Genomic DNA, 24569 nt, shown 5'->3' on the forward strand with positions numbered 1-24569 from the left:
CTCAGTCTCCTCCAGTGGCTCTTCATCCTCTCCTCTTCCTTTGTGTGACACAGGCTCTGGTCCAGCCTCTCTACTCCTTTATAACATGGTTTCAGATACCACCTCTGTGTTCATAACTAGCAAATCTAACTAACCAGCCCCGATCTCTCACCTGCTTTACAATCTTGCATCTCAACTTGCCTTTAGGACATTTCCATCTAGCTATCCCACTCAATTTAGGGCAAAAACAGAACTCCTCATCTTCCTTCTTAAACCTAACCTACACAGGCCCAGGAGCCAGAAGGTGGTGGGTTATAATCCCAGCTCTGCCACTTGTCTGCTCTGTGGCCTTGGGCAAGTCACTTCACTTCTCTCTGCCTCAGTCACCTCATCTATAAAATGGGGATTGAGACTGTGAGCCCCACATGGGACATGGACTGTGTCCAATTTGGCTTGCTTATATCCACCCTAGTGCTTAGTAGAGTGCCTGGCACATAGTAAGCACTTAAATACCACAATTATTATCATTAGCTTTCCCATAATGATAACACCACAGTCCTTCCTGCCCTAGAACCTCACAACTATGGTGTCATCTTTAACTCCTCTCTCTCTTTCACCTCCCACATTTATGTTCTCTCAAAATCTAGATGATCTGTTTCCTCTACAGTATTTCCCTGGTCCATCCCTTCCTCTCATCACTTACAGCCACCACCATCCTGGTAGTTTCAGGAGGGTGATACAACCAGGAGGAGAGGTAACAGCCTTTTTCCTGGTCACCTCTCCCTTCTTCAGTCAATCCTACACTGCCTGGATCATGTTTCTAAAATGTTGTTCAGAATATAGCTCTCCCTTCCTCAAACTTCTAATTTCTACTCACATCAAGCAGAAATTCCTGATCACTGTCTTCAAGGCTCTCCACCAACCCTTTCCTTCTCTTCTCCCACTACATCCAAGCTTGCACTCTTTTCTCCTTCCAAGTTAACTTAACTGTGTCTCCTCTTGACTCTCCGTGTCTGATCCATTACATACACCCTTCATACATACAGGAGGATGTTCTAAAGCAGTGGGGAAGAAGTCACTGGAAAGAAAAGGACTGAAAATGGTGATCAGGGAGGGAAGAAGGGAAGGGGCAAGTGTTTTGAGAGGAGGCGGAAGATATCCTCTTGAAATAATGCTGGGAAAGCTGGGAGAGTCCAAGAAGGGGCAGGAAGAAGGAAGGACTGGAGAGGGGCAGGGGAGATTTTAGGGATACCCCACCTGATGGTTTCAATTTTATCAATAAAATAGGTGTTCAGGTTGCTAGGGGCAAGTGATTGGAGCTGGCGGGGAGACAGGGGGTTTGAGAAGAGAGTTAAATGTCTGAAACAGCTGGCCCGGGCAACGAGCATGGAATCAATAAGCACTCAGATACATTGGTTTATTTATTCCATTTCTTTGGCTTGCTTTTGATCTTACTAGTTACATCTGTCTTTTTCCTCTTATAGATGTGCAGGCCTCTAAGCTCCTTGAGGACAGGGACTGTGTCTTCTATTTTTAGTATATGCTACCAAGCATCTAGTACAGGATTCTGCACACAGAAAGCCCTCAATAAACACTGATACTGATAAATCAGTCTAAAGACCAAGGTTTTGTCCCAGTCCATCCCGATGCAAACCCTTCACATGGACAAGCACCAACATCAGCAACATGGCTGAATGCTGACACTGAATTCTGTTACCTGCTAAGACACTGTCCAATGGTGCAAAGATAGGTCAAGTGGTAGAAAACCAAATCAAAAAAGCTAGCATGTCTATCCATGTTTACCCAAGCACTTGTCATTTCCCAGCTAGACAATAACCTCAGTCCCTTTAGTGGTTTCCTTGCCTCCAGTTTCTCCCCTGTCCAGGCCATACTTCACTCTGCTGGCCAGATCATTTTTCTAAAATGTCTTTCTGCATTTACCCATTCACCTCCCAAACACCTCCAATGTTACCCATTCCTCTCTGCTTCAAGCACAAATTCCTTACCATCAGCTTTATACTAAATCAGCTTTCTCCTTCCAACTTACCCACTCCTTTTTCCCTCTAAATCCCAGTTTGAATTCTTCACTCATCTCAAGCTAACCTACTCATTGAGCCTCATTCTCATCACTCTCACCTCTGATATCTCGCTCACATCCTCCCCCACTTCCTGGAACTCCCTCCCCATTTATCTTCCAGATCACAGTTTCTCTATCTTCAGAGCCCTTCTAAAATCATAGCTCTTCCAGAAGGCCTTCCCCAATGAATTCTCATCTCCTCAGGTTATACCCCCAATTTCCACTTCAGCACTTACAAACATATCCTACATAAACCTAACTCATGCATCTCTATTTTTCCTTCTTCCTCCTATTTATAAATTATTTTAGCTTCTACCTTCCCCCATTAGGCTATAAGCTCCTTGAGGGCAGGGATTATGTCTACTAACTCCACTGCACTCTCCCAAGTGCTTAGTATGGTGCACAGCACACTCAATAAATACAACTGATTGATTTAACAAGGGGCAGAAGGAATTGTCAGTTATTCATTGGTCTTATCGGCCAAGCCTGCAAACACTGATACTGTCTCTGTCAGTGGCATCACCTTTCAACCCTGAAAGACAGCTGTCTGTGCCAATAGTTCCCTCTCTCCTAGGAATATTGTGAGGATTTGGCAGTGCTTGCTGAACATGCTCAGCTCCCTGGAAGAAAGGCCCCATATAAATGACATTATTACTACTATAATCTAAAAAATTTGTTTAGACTTCCTTGCAATTATGGATTATCATTAATACATTTAGTTCTAAAATTGTCCCAACGCCTAGAATTGGGGACATTTTTATCTTAGAGAGCAAACTTCTCTATTGTGAAAGATAACTTCTTTCAGACCTCTTATTTGCTTTCATGCTAAGAAAGCAATTTCCTTCCCATGTCAAAATAATCACTGTCTTAATAGCCGGAATTGGGATAGCAGAGAAATCTTTTCAATCATTTATCATGGTAACTATCAAGAACAACCCCATACAGAGTGAGAGATGAAAAGAGAAAACATGCTGCTCCATATTTTTACCTTCATTTTAAACTAACAATACAGCAGACACATCTTTCCGATCCACAGGAAGGAAGATGCCTCAAGCAACCCTTCCAGTCCTAACCTGGACTGCAAATGCTGTTGTCCGGTTAATTTTTAATTCTTCTGAAATCTGCTTTTCAGATCAAGCTTTGGTTAGGGGTTTTTTGGTTCCTAGAAAGGAGTTATAATACATACGTGGGCATGCCTGATGACCTCAGAGACAAAGCAAGATGGGAAGAGAGATTTTGCTAGCAGTTTCTTTTGGTATTTTCGATTTTCAATGGTAGTAGTCATAGTAAAGGTATTTATTGAGGGACCACTGGGTGTAATGAATTGTATTAAGCGCTATAAGTAGCAACCTTTCCACCATCTCTACAGTTCAAGGGAAGTGAAAAACAGCTCGACACACAGCAAGAAGATTAAATTGTTTTCAACTCATCCTTCTCCCCCCCCCCCCCCAAAAAAAAAAAAATGAGGGCAAGGTAATTATCGTGGGGCTGGGCAAACTATGGCTCACAGGGAGTGGTGCCTCTGAAAACTATTATCACACATCACAGCTCGGCAAGAATTGCTCCAGCAGGCTGGCACAGAGCAGAATATCTAGTGTTTTCCTCTGGGTCCAAGACAATCGATTAGCAATGCTCCACAACCAAACAACCAGGCTGTTCTTGTTCCCCGTTACTCAAATGGGCAATAATGGCCTTAGAACGTCGAGTAGATACAGGTCTTAAGTTGGGCAAGTCATCCGCATCCAACTGGCATCAGACAGAGACATTTAGTACTTTAGTGCTTCCGTCCCACTATCATCTACTTCAATGCCTTTTATTGAAGAGTATTTAAAAAAGAAAGGAAATAAGCACCCAACTGACATGAGGCAGAGGCGTTTAGTACTTCTGTGCTGTTCTGTCTTACCGTTAATGCCCTGCCCGGAACCAATACTCCAATCAATCACATTTTTTGGGTGCTTACTGGGCACAGAGCACTGTACTAAGCGCTTGAGAGGGTACAATGAAACGGAGTTAGTAGATAAATTCCCTGCCCACAATGAGCTCACAGTCTAGAAGGGAAGACATACATTAATATGAATAGATTACAGATATGTACATGAGTGCTGTGGGGCGGAGGGAGGGGTGAGTAAAGGGAGGAAATCAGGAAGACGGAGAAGGGAGTGGAAAAAGAGGAAATGGCGGCTTAGTCAGGGAAGGCCTCTTGGAGGAGGCCTTGACGGAAAAGAGAACAGGCAAGCCCACCTTTAATTTGAAAATGTATATAATCAACTCTTGATTATGCAGAGACTATTTCACATATTTCAGAGGGAGAAAGAAACAGAAAAGGCTGCCATAAACAACACATGAGCAAAGAAACAGAGTCATCAGAACCAAATTCTCCAGTTCTAATTCTTTCCCTTGGCCCGCCCAGCCCATTTCAGTTGTGTGATCTGCTAATGATCATAGATGACCCCTCTTTTAAAATATCTAGCCAGACCTTACTGACCTCTTACAGTCATAAGCACTTCAGGTTGGCAGTATGTTGAATGAATAATTTATTTTCATTTCTCATTTTCAGGTTTAATTGTATTAAATGCAGCAAATGTCCCAGAACACTTCCACTGAGGGCCCCCCCCCACTTACATCTAGTCCAGCTTGTGAAATTCAGTCTTACTAAGATTTTACTGGCAAAGATGACCATGGCTGTCATTCATTTTTCAAGCCATGCCATGGAAACTGATCAGGATATCTGCTTTAGATTCTGGTAAAACAGAGAAGCCCTATTTCAAAAAGAAGATAGGTGCAACTCAAAAGAAGAGGTTCTGAGTGGAATGGAAGCTCCAAAGTCATTAGTCAGAGTACCACTCCTTTTCTCTCTTCCACAGCCCAGGTCCTAAGAGCTAAAGTTGGATGGTAAGTTGATTGGAAAGGCAAGACGAAAGCCAAATAATGGACTCTTCCCTGCTCCTCAAATGAAACAATAAGGACCCTTGAGGGGCTGAATCAGGGGTTTTTAGAGTAGAGAAGCAATTATGTCACTAATCTCCTCTATTTCCCCTACTCCAACAACCCCCCAACACTGACATTAACTCTTCTGTTGCCAAGGCAACAAGACAGCTTTTGAAACATTACCATTGACTACAGTGCTTTCTACAGCCATGTCGGAAAGTGGTTTAAAGTAAAGACAAATTGATTCTTGAATTCATTTGGGGGGGGGGGGGGGAAGGGAGCAAGATGAGAAGAGGGAGGGAAAGAATCAAAAGGAGGTGAACAAAACCTTCTCTCGGACATGCTTCATTCCAATTAGAGAAGCAGCATGGTCTAATGGTTAAAACACAGGTCTGGGAGTCAGAAGGACCTGGGTTCTAATCCTGACTCCACCAGTCAGTCAATTGTATTTGAGTGCTTACTGTGTGCAGAGCACTGTACTAACCACTTGGGAGAGTGCAATATAGCAATACAGCATTCCCCACCCACAATGAGCTTATGGTCGGGGGCGGGGGGCAGACATTAATATAAATTACTCCATCTAGGACTGCCTGCATGGATCCCACAATTTGGAATGGGAACAGTTGAAGGGAGGATTTTTCTCCCACTGACAACCATTCCTAATGCTTCCAATCAATCCATGGTATCTATTGAGTGCTTACTGTGTGCAAAACACTGTACTAAACACTTAGGAGAGACCAATACAATAGAGTTGGTAGGCCTGAACCCTGATCTGACTACATTTCAGGATCTCATTGTGATCCTACCTTGCCACTTGACGATAAGCATTGCACGGAGGTATATTCTAGGGATGGAAGATCAATGTTCTGGCATAAATTAAGCACTGACTTCCAGTGGAGAATGTGTCAAGAGAATGGATCAAAACAGGATACCAGCAACTGCTCTAGGTTCAACTAAAATGGGCTTTATTCAAGCAGGGTGGGCAGAAGAAACATTTAAAGACCAAGTGAAGCCAAGTCTCAGACTATGAGGAATAGCAGCAAACTGCTGGGAGGCAACTGTAGCAAACAGACAGACAGCCTAGGGTGGGGCTGTTAATATAGGAATTGCCCCCTTTGAGTAGAGGCTTCAGGAAGATCTGAAGGTCAAGAGGAAAATTTCAGAGAAAAGAGCTTCAAGTGGTGAACACAGCAATACAGCAATCTTTATATGAACCCACTGTGGAATTGTGTTAGTCACACAAAGGTCTTCTCAGACACATCTCTATGCACCTCGCTGTCAACCGTTTCATCTTCCATATGGACAATGATGCATTCTGTCTAATATATGCACTGCAACAAAACTTAGCCCTCGCAATTTTTGGTTCTCCCACAGCTTCTTCCTCCTCAACCAAGGGGGCAAGGATATCCATCCTGTCACACTCTCCTTTAAACCAAGGTCAGGATTAAGCTAATGATACCCAGAATAGTAGTAGTAAGAATAGTATTAAGCATTTACTGTGTGCAGAACACTGAACTAAGTGCTGGAAAGGAATACATAAGTGGGAATTAGATATGATCCCTGTTGCTCGGGGAAACCAGCAACAGACACATAAGGAGTGAACTCTGCATTGGTAGCCATCGAAAACCAGCCACACTTCCCAGCCTCTCTGCAGTGTAATAATTATTAATTAATAATAATTATGGTATTGCTTAAGCATTTACTATGTGTCAGGCACAGTTCTAAGAGCCAGGGTAGATAGCCTAAGAAGGACAGAGAACAAGTATTGAATCCCCATTTCACAGGTGAGGAAACTGAGGTACAGAGCAGTTATATGACTTGCCCAAATTCACACAGCAGGCAGGTGGTAGAGCTGGGATTAGAACCCAGGCCCTCTGGCTCCCAGGCCCATGCTCTAATCCCCCAGGTCACGTCGAGTATTATCATGATGGAACAGCTTTCCTGAAGCCAGTAAAAATATATTGTTCATCAGAAGGATAAAATAATGTTGACTTGGTTTATGTTACTGTCTGTATAGCATGGGGAAAGGCAGGATGATAAACTGGCATGGCCTGTCAAATAATTCTCTATGTCTTCTTGCAAGGTGTAGAGGGGAAGAGCTTGCCTCCACAAGCTTACCAAGACCTTTCCCCAGATACTAGCTCTAGGAGCCGGGCCAGCTTCAAAAGATAAGTGAGGTGGCGGCCTCAGGGCACACCACCAGAGGGAGGGCCATAGTTGAAAATTTGAAAGTATCCAGACTCCCTCAACCCAAACTACAAGGGACCCCGGTGTGAAGCCCCCGAGAGAGGAAAGCAATGGCTCTGGAGCTGCAGGTGGAGAACGAGGGTGGAGGCCCAGGGGATCTCTCCACCAGAGAAATACTCTCAATGTGGGCGTTCAGGCAGACTTCCGTAATGGCCTCATTATATAGTGATATCATTCAGAACAGGATGGGGTGGCAAATCCCTCCCCCGCCTCAAGGAGGCCAAATGTCTAAGCCCAGCCCTGCCCAGGAAGTTATTTACTATTAGCAAAATTCAAAATCAAAGCCACAAAAAGAAATATGCTTGAGTTATGGCAATGGAGGCAAAAGGTGAGCATTGCCCCAGGGAATTAGACTACTCCCAGCTCATAACGTACCAAGTTAAACTTCAAGTAATAAACTCTTCTAATAATATGCCTCCCACAATTGAAATTTTCATACAAAATTCTAACTGGGTGCTTTGCTGAAGCCTCCCTTCCCCCCTACCATTTTTTTAAAAAAGTCCTTCAATCCCACTACAAAATGCTATCCAGATGGAACTCAGAAGCCTAGGTGAGGCTGGCTCCCATGCAGGAAAAGGAACACCACTGCGAGATGAGTAATTAGAAATGTGGGAAACAGTCTCATATGGAGCTTTGAATCCAGGTTGTGAGCTGAACCCAGATAGTTTGTACACTGCGCAGAGCAGTGAGAGTAAAGACAAAGGCCTTGGGAAGATACTTTATTAATCTGGAGTCCTTTCCCTAATCAATGGGAATATATAGTGAGGAGTCAATAATATGCTGTTGTACCAAAAATGCCCACAAGATCCTGGATTGCCTCAAATGGAGTCACTATCAATGTAGGAACTATAAGGTAATGGTCCCTACTCTGCGCTGGTCATATGGAGGTTCATAATTAAAGAGGTTCACAGAGAATTTGGGAGAGAATTCAAAGTAGAGGCATCAAGATGACTCAAAGTGTTGGAAAATAAGACTAAATTAAGGCTAAAGCATGCATGTAAGTACCAGGAGCGCCACATAGCTATGGAATGAAGGGCTGAACTTGGTCTGGCCCATGTATCCTCACTTCAGGCCTTCTTCTGGTTCAAGTGGGAGAAGAGGGATCGGGGAGGGACAGAATGTATTTCTACATACATGAGAAAAAAATCCCACCTGTGATGATGTCCCAGAGCACCACTCTTCCAGCCCATCCATCTTGGCCCAGCCTGGGATTCAGGAATTTGGCCCCTGCAGGGTTCTAGCCACCTTCCCTTGGAAAGACCCTGAAGTAAATGACATTCTTTATTTACCTGGCAGAAACTGTCACTCCAGGGAAATTGATGGAGGATTTCTAAAGCTGGGAAGAACTAGGAGTGTTTAGCCTAGAGAAGAGGTGGCTCTGAAGCAGCTTAACTGACTTCAAAGTATAGGGTGGATTATTACCCAGAGGATGGTGGCTAGCTGTTCTTCAAAATCCATGAAAGGACAGAACATGGCAATGGGAAGAGACTGTAGCAGGAAGGATTCAGCCAAGACCTCCTGACATTGAAAGTTGTTACCAGATTTCGAGGGAAGTTATGAAATCTCTTCTGGATAGCACTAAAAAGAAGGTAGGTTATCTTCTGGCTGCAAGGAAAGCTGGATTTAATGACTTCTCAAGGTTTCTTTAAACCTGTTGAGCCTTTGTAGTACTCTATGGCTCAAGATCACTTCTATTCACCCTAACTCTTAAATACCCCTTCCTGACTTGACCAAGGTCATTCTAAATCCCTCCTGCTCTTCTCCAGGTGGAGGTAGGACATGTAATAAAGCCTTTTCCAAGAGACCCAGGGTCAACACAGGAAAGAGCCTGTCTGAATTTTCAAAGTCCCCCAGCAACTACGACCCAGGAAAGAGGATAGCATGGCTCAGAAAAAAAAAAAAATCACTTCAGTGTTTGTCAAGGATAGTTCATTAAAATAAAAAAAAATCAGCAAAGAAAAGAAACAAATTGAATGGAACTACAGAACAATTATTCACGTGCTCCTCTTCTACAACTCCCATGTTTCAGTCCACAATACCTGTGGAGCTCTGGTGATGAAAGGTGTGATATTTCTAACTACCCCAAGGGCAGAGGCTGCATCTTTTATAGTCTGTTCCCAAGCACCTAATACAAAGTGGTGCACAAAGAGGTCCTCAGTAAATGCTTCTGGTGATGTTGATATAAATGTCAATTATTAATGCACCTGAACAGATCACTTGTGTTCTGTGTAAATATCTATGCTCAGACTACATACTTAAAAGCACAGCTAGCAGTCTCAGCATATTTTCAGCATACTATGCTTTTTTTCTGGGCCGAGTGCCTTAGGTGTCTGTTGATATTCAGCCCCTATTACTTAAAAGCAGCAGAATAAGGTGAAACAATTGCCCTGGGTACACTATATTTTAAGCAGATTACAGAATCTCTCTCTGTATCACTTTTTTTCCTTGAGAAGGAAAACTTTATGATGCATTAATTAGAGGTTACTAAGCACAAACATGGGATAACAGTGGGTTATCAACCAGAATACACATTCCTTCCTAAAGGGCAGTACTGATAAGGCAAGATCCAGTAAGTGTGTCAACCATCTGAGACATGGAAAATAAATCAACCCATTTGGACTTTGGAAACCAATCTCTGAAGTCCTGGGCTTCAGGACTCAGAGGTTCCCATCATAGCTCTTCCTCATCCTTAGAGCAGTGCCAGTCTGGTCAAGTTCCTGGTACCCAAAATTTCCTCATTTGCAAAATGGGAATGATGCTGACTCATTCACCTGTGAGGCAGGCCATGAAAAATAATATTTTAAATATGGAATACAGAGTTATATTTTAATTAATGGAACCATTGGGCTAAGTACTTACTAAGGTATTATGGCAATCAACTCTATTATCAAAAATGCTTTAAAAAAAACAGCCATCTGTGTTGGTAGGAGAGAGCTAATACATAGAGCCGGGTAGATAAACATATTACTTCACAGATTCTCAAGACTGTTGGGAGGACTTGGGCATGACCTGTTTAATCTTGTGCTGTTAGACTGGAAGGGAATGTCAAAAGGCAGAGGGAGAGGCACTACAATTGGCTTCCACAAAGACTTTCTGGTTTTACAGCATCTTCCTTCCCCTTGCCAAACTCCCAATTAACAAACGTGTCAAGTTGGCTCTCAGATGCCTGAAACATGCTAGGTAACGAGGTTTGTTACTAAATCAACAAAGACAAACATAAAGCATTCTTTGTCTTTTGACGGGCAAAAATCACATGCAGCTTCAGTTTTTACAGATCATTTTTACATCTTTCCCTTTCAGAGAACAGACCCAAACCAAAAGCTAACTAGATTACCCTAAAATACACTAACCCCCACCCTCTCCACCCTCCCACCCCAGCTTCTAACTCACTGACCAAGTAGAGATTTGCATCACATCCATCTTACCCCCTTCTCATGTACATGCCCTTCATTGATACTGCTGTGTTCAATATACAGGCCTGCCTGAATCCAACTTTTGGTAAAGTGAAAAATCTTCTTTGGCCAGAACAAAATGCTCAAAATGTTTTGTTTGGGGGTTTTTAATGGTATTTGTTAAATGCTTACTACTAATAATAATAATTATGGTATTTGTTAAGCGCTATGTGTCAAGCACTGTTCTAAGTACTGGGGTAGATACAGGATAATCAGGGTGTCCCACGTGGGGCTCACACTTTTAATCCCCATTTTACAGATGAGGTAACAGGCACAGAGAAGTTAAGTGGCTTGCCCAAGGTCACACAGTAGACAAGTGGTGGAGTCAGAATTAGGTTCTGACTCTCAGGACCATGCTGCTTCTCTCTCGAAGTTATTCACTTAGCTTTCCTTGAGTCAAAAAACAATCAATGCTGAGCAGCGTGGCTCAGTGGAAAGAACACGGGCTTTGGAGTCAGAGGGCACGGGTTCAAATCCTGGCTCCGCAATTGTCAGCTGTGTGACTTTGGGCAAGTCATTTAACTTCTCTGGCCCTCAGTTACCTCATCTGTAAAATGGGGATTAAGACTGTGAGCCCCCCCATGGGACAAGTGATCACCTTGTAACCTCCCCAGCGCTTAGAACAGCGCTTTGCACATAGTAAGCGCTTAATAAATGCCATTATCATTATTATTATTATTATTATCCCCAAAGGCTTCCTGCCCCAACAAAGAAATGTCATTCCTTCCTGACTCCCAAATGAGTAATGTGGAACCTTCACTGCATGTAATCCAGAACTCCCATCACACCCTGTTCCAAACAGGCAGGGTAAAGACCAAAGAGGCAGCATGAGGCCCCGACTGCTCTTTTCCCATTAGAGGGCCAAGGTCTGTCAACTGGGAGAGACGTTGCCCAATCTGCCTCACCCAATCTGGGGCTCCCATTAAGCCGTGCTCCAGCCAGGAAGAGCTAAGACTGAAGCAGAAGGGTGAGGCCCAGCTTTTATATCATTGGGAAGCCTGTGGCTGTGATAACTGTAAACTCTGAACAGCAACTGATCTGCAACTCTGCCCCTTTAGCTGCAATGCTCTGTTCCCTTGTTGTATATCATCATCCTTGTCTTTTTATGTAGTTACTCAATTTGTTTCCTCTTCCCTTATTTATGTGTCCACCACCAGTACCCCAATTCCCTCATTCTTAGACTTGAGTGCCCCTTGGAGGCTAAGAACCCTATCTAATTCTCATCCTTGTAGTTTTCCCCCAAGGACTTAGTACACTAGGCACACAAATACTATTGAATCAATGTAGAGGATTTTCTTCCTCTTAATTTCTTAATGGTCTGCTCCCTTCCCCAACCAAAACTGAATTCACTCAATCCACAGCCCCATTTCCATCGTTCTAATTTTTGTTTACATCCTTCTTGGCTACTGCAAACAGACTAGCATTTCCTTATGAGCCATAATAGCTAGAGTAATTGGGGTAATCAGCATCCTCTGTTAAAAACATGGCAAAGGAGGCCTTCTTCTGATCGTCTAATCAGCCTGCCTGAACTGTGACGTAACTTTCTAATCTCCTTTTTCCGGCTTTACAAGTGAGCTGTTTTTGAAATCGGAGTTACCTGTGTCTGATTACAGTTACCTGTAATCTGATTATATGGCTTTCTTGCCTGAAGCCCTTTGATGTAAACCCCAGGCTACTCTCTCAGCTAATGCACTAGAAGACACACTCATAGGAAAGGAACCAATGAATCACCAGTGTGGAGCTGGTGTGACTGGATTGAACTAAATTGAAGCTGAGCACACACTAAGAATGACTCTCCACTGGTACTGGTCAATTATGTGATGACATAAAAATTATGCATCATTCTAGCCACTGCTCATGCTTTCAAGATCATATAATTGTTTTTCTCACCATCACCAATGGTATTTATTGAACACCTACTGTATTAAGTGCATATGAGAGAACAAAAGAAGATACACAGTCCCTCTGCCCTCCAGGAGCTAAAAAACTGATGGACTGTACAGATAGAGGATCAATCAATCAATCGTATTTATTGAGTGCTTACTGTGTGCAGAACACTGTACTAAGCACTTGGGAAGTACAAGTTGGCAACATATAGAGACAGTCCCTACCCAACAGTGGGCTCACAGTCTAGAAGGGGGAGACAGAGAACAAAATCAATCAATCAATCAATCGTATTTATTGAGCGCTTACTGTGTGCAGAGCACTGTACTAAGCACTTGGGAAGTACAAGTTGGCAACATATAGAGACAGTCCCTACCCAACAGTGGGCTCACAGTCTAGAAGGGGGAGACAGAGAACAAAACCAAACATATTAACAAAATAAAAATAGAATAGATATGTACAAGTAAAATAAATAGAGTAATAAATATGTACAAACATATATACATATATACAGGTGCTGTGGGGAAGGGAAGAAGGTAGGACGGGGTGGATGGAGAGGGGGACGAGGGGGAGAGGAAGGAAGGGGCTCAGTCTGGGAAGGCCTCCTGGAGGAGGTGAGCTCTCAGTAGGGCCTTGTAGGGAGGAAGAGAGCTAGCTTGGCGGATGGGCAGAGGGAGGGCATTCCAGGCCAGGGGGATGACGTGGGGCGGGGGTTGATGGCGGGACAGGCGAGAACGAGGCACGGTGAGGAGATTAGCGGCAGAGGAGCGGAGGATGCAGGCTGGGCTGTAGAAGGAGAGAAGGGAGGTGAGGTAGGAGGGGGTGAGGTGATGGAGAGCCTTGAAGCCGAGGGTGAGGAGTTTCTGCCTGATACGCAGGTTGATTGGTAGCCACTGGAGATTTTTGAGGAGGGGAGTAACATGCCCAGAGCGTTTCTGGACAAAGACAATCCGGGCAGCAGCATGAAGTATGGATTGAAGTGGGGAGAGACACGAGGATGGGATATTAGAGAGAAGGTTGATGCAGTAGTCCAGACGGGATAGGATGAGAGCTTGAACGAGCAGGGTAGCGGTTTGGATGGAGAGGAAAGGGCAGATCCTGGCAATGTTGCGGAACTGAGACCGGCAGGTTTTGGTGACGGCTTGGATGTGAGGGGTGAATGAGAGAGCGGAGTCAAGGATGACACCAAGTTTGCGGGCCTGTGAGACGGGAAGGATGGTAGTGCCGTCAACAGTGATGGGAAAGTCAGGGAGAGGGCAGGGTTTGGGAGGGAAGACAAGGAGTTCAGTCTTGGACATGTTGAGTTTTAGGTGGCGGGCAGACATCCAGATGGAGATGTCCTGAAGGCAAGAGGAGATGCGAGCCTGGAGGGAAGGGGGGAGAGCAGGGGCAGAGATGTAGATCTGGGTGTCATCAGCGTACAGATGATAGTTGAAGCTGTGGGAGCGAATGAGGTCATCAAGGGAGTGAGTGTAGATCGAGAACAGAAGGGGACCAAGAACTGAACCTTGGGGAACCCCCACAGTAAGGGGATGGAAGGGGGAGGAGGAGCCTGCAAAAGAGACTGAGAATGAACGACCAGAGAGATAAGAGGAGAACCAGGAGAGGACGGAGTCTGTGAAGCCAAGGTTGGATAGCGTGTTGAGGAGAAGGGGGTGGTCCACAGTGTCGAAGGCAGCTGAGAGGTCGAGGAGGATTAGGATAGAGTATGAGCCTTTGGATTTGGCAAGGAGGAGGTCATTGGTGACCTTTGAGAGGGCAGTTTCCGTGGAATGTAGGGGACGGAAGCCAGACTGGAGGGGGTCGTGGAGAGAGTTGGTGTTGAGGAATTCGAGGCAGTGCATGTAGACAACTCGTTCAAGGAGTTTGGAAAGGAATGGTAGGAGGGATATGGGGCGATAACTAGAAGGTGAGGTGGGGTCAAGAGAGGGTTTTTTTAGGATGGGAGAGACATGGGCATGTTTGAAGGCAGAGGGGAAGGAACCAGTGGAGAGTGAGCGGTTGAAGATGGAAGTTAAGGAGGGGAGAAGGGATGGAGCGAGAGATTTCATGAGATGAGAGGGAATGGGGTCAGAAGCACAGGTGGCCGGAGTAGCACTTGAGAGGAGGGAGGAGAGCTCCTCTGAGGATACTGCTGGGAAGGATGGGAGAGTAGCAAAGAGTGTTGAGAGCTGGGGGGTTGGAGAAGCGGGGGGAGTGACTTTGGGGAGGTCGGACCTGATGGATTTAATTTTGTTAATGAAGTAGGAGACCAGATCGTTGGGGGTGAGGGAAGGAGGAGGGGGAGGAACCGGGGGCCTGAGAAGGGAGTTGAATGTACGGAAGAGCTGACAGGGATGATGGGCATGGGTGTCAATAAGGGAGGAGAAATAGTTTTGTCTGGCAGAGGAGAGGGCTGAGTTAAGGCAGGAAAGGATAAACTTGAAGTGAACGAGGTTGGCATGGTGTTTAGACTTTCGCCAGCAGCGAGGATGAATGGAGAGATAACAGGAAATAATTCAGTTGTATGAGAATAAATGTCTGTCTTCCCTTCTAGTCTGTAAGCTCCTTGCAGGCAGGTATCGTGGGCTCCTACTCTAGTATATTGTTTTCCCAAGCATTTAGTATAGTGCTCTGCACCCAATAAGCACTCAAATACCATTGATTGATGAAATAAATAAATAACAGAAGACAAAAATTTATAAATAAAAATATACATAAGTGCTGAGACTAGGAATGAAATAAATCAGTGTTGTGGGTGGGTCGTTTGACACCCTGGGGCATTGTTGATTAATCAGGGAAGGCTTCCTGGAAGAGAAGTTGAGGTTTTAGAAGAACTTTCAAGATGGGAAGAGCTGTCATTTGGCAGATTTAGCAAGGAAATTCCAGGCTGAGCCAGAGATTAAGAGGTGAGAGAGTTGAGAGCAAGGTACAGTTAGAATGAGGTTGAGAAGAACAAAGCACACAGAAAACTGGGAATTGGCAACTGGAAGATGGAGAAAGTTGGTGAAGAGCTACTAGGGCAATGTTGAAGACTTTCTGTTTGACGTAGGAGATGGGTACCCATTGGAGGTGTTTGAGGTGAAATAATTACTTTGGGAAGATAATTCTTGCAACAGTGTGTAGGACAGACTGAAAGGGGAAGAGGCTGGAGGCAGGGAGACCAGTAAAAAAGCTAATAGAATGGTGACATCACAAGCAGAGAAGCCCACTTTGCATTTTGAGCACTGGGGTACTTCAGGTGGAGCAGGAATTTTAGGTGGGGTGGGGAATGGGAGGGGACAGGCTTAAAATTGTTAATAAGTGAAAAAGCCACAATTTGGGGTTATTTCTGCGCTGACTGGAAATACTCAGATTTTTTCAGAGACCTGGAATGAGCAGGTCTGGGAACCTAGCTCCAAAGGCTGAGAGGGCAGTTGCCCTTATGGAGTAAGCACTCATGATAACAAGAGCATGGAGCAAGACAGTAGATATTTGGAAGGGGTAGATTTGGGAAACAAGAATATACAGAAGCAGACAGAAATTTAATTTTTATCTTGAATCAATCCCAGGGTATAGTACTGTGCTTGGCACTGAGTAAGTGCTAAATAAATACCATCATTATTATCTAGTGTAAATGGCTAGTGAATAGAGTCTAATGCAAACTAAAATAAAATTAAATTATTTAATTACTATTATTATGGTACTTGTTAAGCACTTACTATGTGCCAAGCACTGTTCTAAGTGCTGGGGTAGATATAAGTTAATTAAGTTGGAAACAGTCCCTGTCCCACATTGAGCACATACTCTTAATCCCCATTTTTTTACAGATGAGGTAACTGAGACACAGAGAAGTGAAGCAACTTGCCCAAGATCACACAGCAGACAAGTGGTGGAGGCAGGATTAGAACCCATGACCCTCCAACTCCCAGGCCCCTATTCTATCCACTACACCACGCTGCTTCCCTTTACACTGCTGCCTTTACATTTCCTTCCCTCCTCCTCTCTTTCCAGCATGGTGTTGACAGCACTGTGTCACTGTACACTGTGTCCAGGGCTTAAAAGAAGTAAAGCAGGGATTCTTAAACAAGTTCAGTAAATTCTGTGTCTTCTTTTTATGCCCTCTGTAATTGATTTACTTGGGAATCTGTGTCCAGGAGGAACTCAGTGTTGTTTGCTGATATTCCATGCTTTTCCCCTCTTGGTCTAATGAGAAGGGGAGCAGCAACAATTGGGGAGAAAAGGGAGAACTGCTTAGAAGTAGTTAAAACTTGTGAGCAAAGATTTGGGGAATTTATCTGCAAGGACCAAGACAGTTTGTGGAGAAACTTTTGTTCACATTATCATCTCAGCCTTTCCACTTTTAGAGCAGATGGAATACAGTGGTAGGAACTATATATGAGATACACGCTTCATTAGCATCTACTATATTGATTGCTGGCAGATTCACCAGTTTGCAAAGCAGCAGCCAGGAAAGGGAGGGCTCTTTGTGAGTAGAGTCTTTTGGATATACTGCCATACTAGGAAGCAAACTTGAAAATAGCAACTGGTATTACAAATAGCAAGTTCATCAGTATAGCAAAGGACAATCATTATGTGTGTAGAATATAAAAAGGACTGCTGCTTGCAAGAGTCTATGTTCACCAGTTAGGTCATCTTCAAAACATGAAGGACGTTATTAAATCTAATAACTATTAAAATATAACTGAGTTCAATAAAATCAATGATATTTACTGAATACTTACTGGCATTATCCTTGACTCCTTTCTTTTCCCTTCAACTAACATATTCAGTCAGTCATCAAATCTTTCCAGTTCTATCTTCACAACATATCTATAGTGCACCACTTCCTCTCCATCCAAACTATCACACTCATCCAAAGACTTGCCACATCTCGCTCTACTACCGCATCAGCTTCCTCGCTGCCCTCTCCGCCTCCAGCCCACACTTCACTCTGCTGCCCAGATCATTTTTTAAAAAAATCATTCTATGTCTTTTCACTCCTCTAAAACCTCCAATGGTCATCCATCCATCTCAGCATCAAGCAGAAACTCCTCACCAGCAGCTTTAAAGCATTCGGTCAGTTCTCCTCCTCCTACTGCAACCCAGTCCAAACACTCTGCTCCTTGAGCACCAACCTACTCACTGTGCCTCCATCTTGTCTGTTGAGCCCTTGCTCACACTCTCCCTCTCACTGCATATCCAAGAAATCACCATTCTCTCCATCTTCAAAGCCCTACTAAAATAATATCTCCTCCAGGAAGTCTTCCCTGACTAAAATCTCAACTCCTTACCCTAATTCTCCCTCCCTTCTTCATCACCTATGCAACTTAAGTTCATGCCCCCAAGCATTTTGATACTCACTCCACCTCCACAGCACTTACATGTCCTTATACTCCATTGATTACCCAACCTGTAACTTACTTTAATGTCTGCCTCCCCTGTTAGGTTGTAAACTCCTTGAGGGCAGGGATCATCTCTACCAACTTTACTGTACTCTCCTAAGTATGTAGTACAGTGCTCTGCACACAGAAAGCATTCAAATAAAATTAACTGGTCAACTGCAGAAACCAGTACTAAGCACTTGGAAGACTACAATAGAATTGGTAGATATGATTCTCTCCCCTCAAGGGGGTTTATGAGCTGCAAGGGGTGAGTTCTGCAGTGGCTAAAGCCAAACCAAGAATTCAAGGGCTTATTTTAAATTAATTCTGAGATTGGAGTGAAACTAGTCACTGAACTGCCCTCAGTGCACAGAGGGAAGGAAAAGTAAGTCTGAGAAATCAAGAATAAAGAGGAATCCACACAAAGAGAGGATGAGATTTTTAAAACTCTTAAGTCTCTGCTTGCTGTGTGAATTTAAGCAAGAACAACCTTTCTTGGCCTTAGTGGGGCTCTCTCAATTACCTGTCCTGGAACAGGAATTCCCTGCCATGTTGATGGACAAAGTGTTGTGGTGACGAAGAAGAGGAGGGGTTGAGAGCCCCTCAGTCCCTATAAAAATACAAAAAGTCTCTCTAGTCCTTCCTTGTTGTAGGAGAAAGTGCTCACTCAAGTGACTCAGGGCTGTGGAAGTCATATCTTCTGCTAGGGGCTCTTTTTTCCAAACTTGCTCCTGAGAAACCCAGGGCTAGAGGGTTCCCTGCAGTCTTTTCTCCATAGCACGGTTTGACGACCACACACCTTCAGGTGTCCACTTCAAGTACATGGTATAGGGACAGGCCCAAGGGGCTTGCATGATGTCCTGGGGTGTCTTTGGAGGCTTCAGCTCTGCCACTGATTCACTGACTGACCCTTTGGTGAATTTACCCTCTGGGCCTCAGTTTCTCCATCTGAAAAATGAAATCATTACTGCTCCTATATTTCCCGGGGATGTTTTGAGGATAAATGAAAATGTGATTTGTCCACGTGTTTTGAGCCATACAGAGGAATAGTATTTTACAAATTCAAGGTAGCATGACAATAAAAATCAAGTGGGGGGAAGGGAGTATATTCCTCATTGGTCCTCTTTATTCTCTCTCTGCATTCTAAGACCCTTCCCCTTGACCCATGGGCCTGTGGGAATCACCAGAGGTGAGGCAAGAAGATGGTTGGGGGAAGAAGGCATTATTGGAGGAGTTTAGCTCCCCACCCCCTCACCACAAACACACACAGAGTTAACTTTTACCTGTTTACATCATCCCCAACAATAAAGGGAATTGAAAACGGAGAGGAAACAAAGGAAGCAGTAAATAACATTTAAAAAATTTTACTTGTTTTACAGTGCCAACTTTTTTTACCCTCCCCAACTCCTGTTCCACTTCTCTGATGATGGGGAGTGAACTCAAACTGCATATCAAATACAGGGGGAGGGGAAGGGAAACTCCATCATCAGCATTCTTTGATTCTAATTCTGGTTTCACAGAGGCCAACTGCATAACCACAGTAATGCAACTAGAATAATGGGAAAGGACAAATGCCACAAGGCTGACCAAAAACAGAGAGAACCACCTCGTACCTATTTTCTCCCTAAAACCACCAGGGCAGGTTACAAAGGACTTTTTGGAAGTCCCCTCAGCAGAAAGATTGCAAATCTAAAGTGCAATATATAGCCCTTTCACTGGCATTATTTTCATAACATTGGAAAACTAAACACTGGGGTAGATACAAGCTAATCAGGTTGGACACAGTCCATGTTTTGTTAATTGTTTACTGTGTGTCAAGCACTGAGGGAGATATAAGTTTATCAGGTTAGACACATAAGGCTCACAGTCTCAGTAAAAGGAAGAATAGATATTGAATCTCCATTTTTCAGAGGAGGAAACCGAGGCCCAGAGAAGTTAAGTGACTTGCCTAAGGTCACACAGCAGACAAGAGGTGGAGCCAGATTAGAACCCAGGTTCCTCGATTCCCAGACCCGTGCTCTTTCCACTACACCATACTGCTTCGTTCCCTTGCTCCCTGTGGGAATCAATGCTTCTCTACACAAAACGAGCTGTTCTTGCTGGTTTTCTTCCCCAGGTAAAAGCTCCACTTTAGCCATGATTCCTATGTGCTCGGCACTTAACCCTCCCAGTGTTTAAACCACATAAAGGAAAACTTTTCAGGAGAAGCATACCTAAGTCCACCCTGGAAACCTGAAGTCAGCTGCCTGACCTAGTAAATAGGGAGCTTCTACGACTTTGCCACCATACTGCTCCGATAATAATAATAATGATATTTGTTAAGCGCTTACTATGCGCCAAGCACTGTTCTAAATGCTGGGGTAGATACCAGTTAATCAGGGTGGACACAGTCCTTGTCCTACATGGGGATCACAGTCTTAATTCCCATTTTACAGATGATGTAACTGAGGCACAGAGAAGTGACTTGCACAAGGTCACACAGCAGACAAGTAGCAGAACTGGTAGCAGTGCTCTGCACACAGTAAGCGCTCAAGAAATGTGACTGAATGAATGAAACGGGTTTAGAACCCACGTCCGACTCCCAAGCCCATGCAGTTGCCATCCACCCTCAGCATTAACATATATACATATTTAATTATTCATTTGGTCATTTCTTCCCAATGTACTGATGTTACTTACCACTACATCCTTGTTCTTGCTACTGCTATACCTACATAATTGACACCTGCCCGTCTCACCCAATTAGGCCGTAGGTCCCTCTGTGCCCTCAGCAGGGATCACGGCTTTGGCCCACGGTTCTGTTTACCAGAACTGTAAGCTTGTTGCGGGCAGGGAATGTGAATGTGTCTGCTTATTGTACTCTCCCAAGCACTCAGTACTGGGCTCTGCACACAGTAAGCACTCAAATACAATTGAATGAATGAAAGCGCTAAAATACCATCAACTGATTTGACTAACAATTAAACTCAATATAGACCAGTGCCACCAGAAGGTTCTGCCTGGTTAGAACTTTGTTTATGAACCTAATCTTTAAGATGGGTAGCCTAGATAACACTGTAGCATGACATAGCCACAGCCGATTTTCTCTTGACCAAAGAGGTCATTCCTTGGCACCGAATCCCCAGTTTTCTCTTCATCTAATAGTGTAGTTCAATTAAAGTTTTGAATGAGCCCAAGTTCAATAGTCCTTATTTTCAAAATAATATCCAAGTCGTTCACCTAATGAAAGTTGGAATCTCATGAGGAGACCTAGTTCTCCCATCTAAGAAGCCCACTATGTTCAGTTCTTGGGTTTTATGCGGGTAGCATTATGGAGCCTCAGACCTGACCTAAATTCCAGGTGTCTGCTGCAATAAGCATATTCTTGCTTTAAAGGACCAAGAAGCAGCCTTTGATGATGGGAGCTTTATTTGACTGCCAAAAACAGCCTTCCAACATGACTATGCAATATCCACCACCTTTCAATGGGAGCATGATGACCTGCTGAAATGGCATACAACTGTTTTGAGGGGATAGGTCCCTGGCAAATGAGAGCAAATCAGCCTCTGGGCAACCTTTCTAGTTGTGTTGGACCTATCTTCCTTCATTTTGAAGACATCCAGGGAGAGCTGACTTGGCTCCCAAAAACCTCTTCTTCCCAAGTTCCAGTGAAACGAAAGACACCATTGTCTGGAGCTGATTCTCAGTCACTCAATGAGTGATCCAGGCTGGTGACCTGATGCAGCTAATTGATGGCCTGGGGGATTTGGCAAGGTTCTTCACTTCTCAACTTATGGGTTGGAAGGAGTGTAAATCTGACCCAAAGAATTTCTCCCAAAGTGCAATGTAGTCTGGCAACTAAGGCAGTATTGATGTTGACATAAAGCTGTCACTGACTAATGAACACAGATTTACACTAACCCAAACAAAAGACAAAATGCAGTATTGATAATGACAAATATCACAGTCACTATGACTGGTGTGCACAACTTTACACTAATCCAAACAAAAACACCACCACAAAACTCCACAGATGTTTTCTATGCCTGGGTTGCAGATCTAGCCTAAAAGCAATGCCCAAAAGTGATTGGGTTAATTTGAGTTATCTATCACAACACACCAGAGGTCACAGTGGAACTTGGGAAGCAAAACAGTAGTAGTAGATAACAGATTTCTTCATATTATATTTTATTGAAACCAAAACATCATCCACAGGGCCTCAATTTGATTCAAGTATTGCAAGATATGGCCTGCTCTCAAAAGAAGTACAATTTACATCAGATAAGGGCATGTGTTAGGAGGATCAATAGGTTTCCAAACATATTGTGGTGTCAAAGCATCCTTGGATTGTTATTACTTTATATATTATAATTATGGTACTTGTTATTAGCTTATTATCTACCAAGCATTCACTGTATTAAGAGTTGGGGTAGATACAAGATAGCTCAGTTGGATACATTCCCTTGTACCACATGGGGACTCACGGTCTAAGTAGACTCACAGTCTACTATGTGTAAGGCACTGTACTTAAGCGCGGGGGTGGATTCAAGCACTGTACTTAAGCTCTGGGGTGGATTCAAGCAAATTGAGCTGTCCCACATGGGGCTCACAATCTCGATACCCATTTTACAGATGAGGTATCTGAGGCCCAGAGAAGTGAAATGCCTTGCCCAAGGTCACACAGCATTCATTCATTCAATCTCATTCGCTTACTGTGTGCAGAGCACTGTACTAAGCGCTTGGGAAGTACAAGTTGGCAACATATAGAGACGGTCCCTACCCAACAGCGGGCTCACAGTCTAGAAGGGGGAGACAGACAACAAAACAAAACATATTAACAAAATAAAATAAATAGAATAAATATGCACAAGTAAAATAGAGTAATAAATATGTACAAACATATATACATTTATATATATTTATACAGGTGCTGTGGCGAGGGGAAGGAGGTAAGGAGGGGGGTGGGGGAGGAGGGGGAGAGAAAGGAGGAGGCTCAGTCTGGTACAAGTGGCAGAGCCAGGATCAGAATCCATGACCTTCTGACTCCCAGACCCATGCTCTATCCACTATGCCATGCTGCTTCTGCAAAAGTCCACTACTACCATCTATAAAAAGTCCATTTTACAGATGAGGAAACAGACTCAGAGGTTAAGTGACTTGTCCAAGGTCCCACAGTAGACAAGTGGCAAAACTGGTATTAGAACCTAGATCCTGTGACTTCCAGGTCCATTGTCTATCCACTAGGGCACGCTGCTTAAACAACTTAAGGAATCCCTCCACTCCATTGCCATGACAAACAGTCTCAGAGCAAGTCTTCAGGGTAGGCAGGCCAAAGGTGAAGGTAAGGCTGAGCAAAACACCTACCAACCTTGGGCATCACCTGTCAAACATGTGCTCTAACAAGGCCAATCAAAAGGCCTATGTAAAGAAGCTCTATCACGTACCTGAGGTCTTGTCTCCACAAGCCCAACCAACCTAGTGGCTTCAAAGTAAGATGCACTCAATGATAATAGAGGACACTAGATACCAATCTCCCTTCTGCTCAAATGAATACAATATTAAGAATTAATATTAATATTATTCATTCAATTGTACTTATTGAGCACTTGCTGCATGCAGAGCACTGTACTAAGCACTTGGGAGAGTAAGATATAACAGAAAACAGACACATTCTGTAGCTGTTATTCACAGTATGTGGGAGCGATGATTTTTTTTCCCCCCAACTGCTCTATAGTTTACTGTAGCTGTAGTTCAATAAAATCAGTTGGATCCAACCTGTTGCAGCGGGAGGGAGGGGAAGACAAAAGGATATTCCACAGTGGGGAGTAACGATGAGAGCTGCACTCTGCACACAGTGAATGCTTAATAAATACCATTGCCTGATTGATTGACAGCATGGCCAAGTGGAAAAAGCAAAAAGACTGGGAAGGAGAAGACAACCTGAAGCCTGAGAGCTGGGATTGTGCCTAGAGTAGCGGGGAGGAGAGACGTGGAGTTGTGCAGAAGATCCACAAAGGGATCTGACTGGCTTGTGTCTGTTCTCTGCAGTATTTATTTCAGATCAGTAGGACACCATTTCAGCAGACCCTCTCAAGGGGACTCAAGAAATCACTTCCTAAATGGCAGGCATTCTACCAAATGTGAAGTATCTTATGCCAAAGCAAAGACTTCAGGGAAGAAATCAGTGCTAAAAACAGGGTGAGGTGCTGGGGAGGCAGGGGAAGAGTGGTTGTGAGTACTTATGTGCATAGATGGTGGGGAAGGACTGAAGTGGCAGTTGGGGAATCTACAGAGGGGAAAATTACAAAAATTGGGGAAGGCATCCTAGAGGTGAAGTAACTCCAGCTCTAAGCTTTGAATATTGGGAGAGCAGTGGTCTGTCAGATATTAAGGACTACTCAATTAGCTTGTAGATTTTCAGCCTCTTTGTTTCCCCTCTCTCCCTCAATCTCTGTGACTTTTGGTCTTTTTCTATGCTTCAGCACTGCCGCCAGAGGGTTGGCAGGGAAGGAAATAGAATGAGGACAGAGGCGACAAGTCAATTGGCCTTGCTCCTTGATAAGAGGTTGAGAGGACAGAAACTAGTAACGAATATATAAAAATGAGGCTATTGCATTATTTGTGGATATTGCTTAGGTTATTTCTCTCCCACAGAGCATCGATAACTGAGTCAAATGTATT

At 43.9% G+C, this 24569-nt stretch overlaps 1 protein-coding gene across 1 annotated transcript in view; it reads right to left on the reverse strand.

Moving 5' to 3' along the window:
- MAPKAPK3 (MAPK activated protein kinase 3) overlaps positions 1–24569 on the reverse strand; it is a 103294-nt gene that overhangs the window by 71135 nt on the left and 7590 nt on the right. The gene's annotated exons all lie outside the window — the stretch shown is intronic.

Source organism: Tachyglossus aculeatus, chromosome X2, assembly GCF_015852505.1.
Source record: "Tachyglossus aculeatus isolate mTacAcu1 chromosome X2, mTacAcu1.pri, whole genome shotgun sequence".
Lineage (NCBI taxonomy): Eukaryota > Metazoa > Chordata > Mammalia > Monotremata > Tachyglossidae > Tachyglossus > Tachyglossus aculeatus.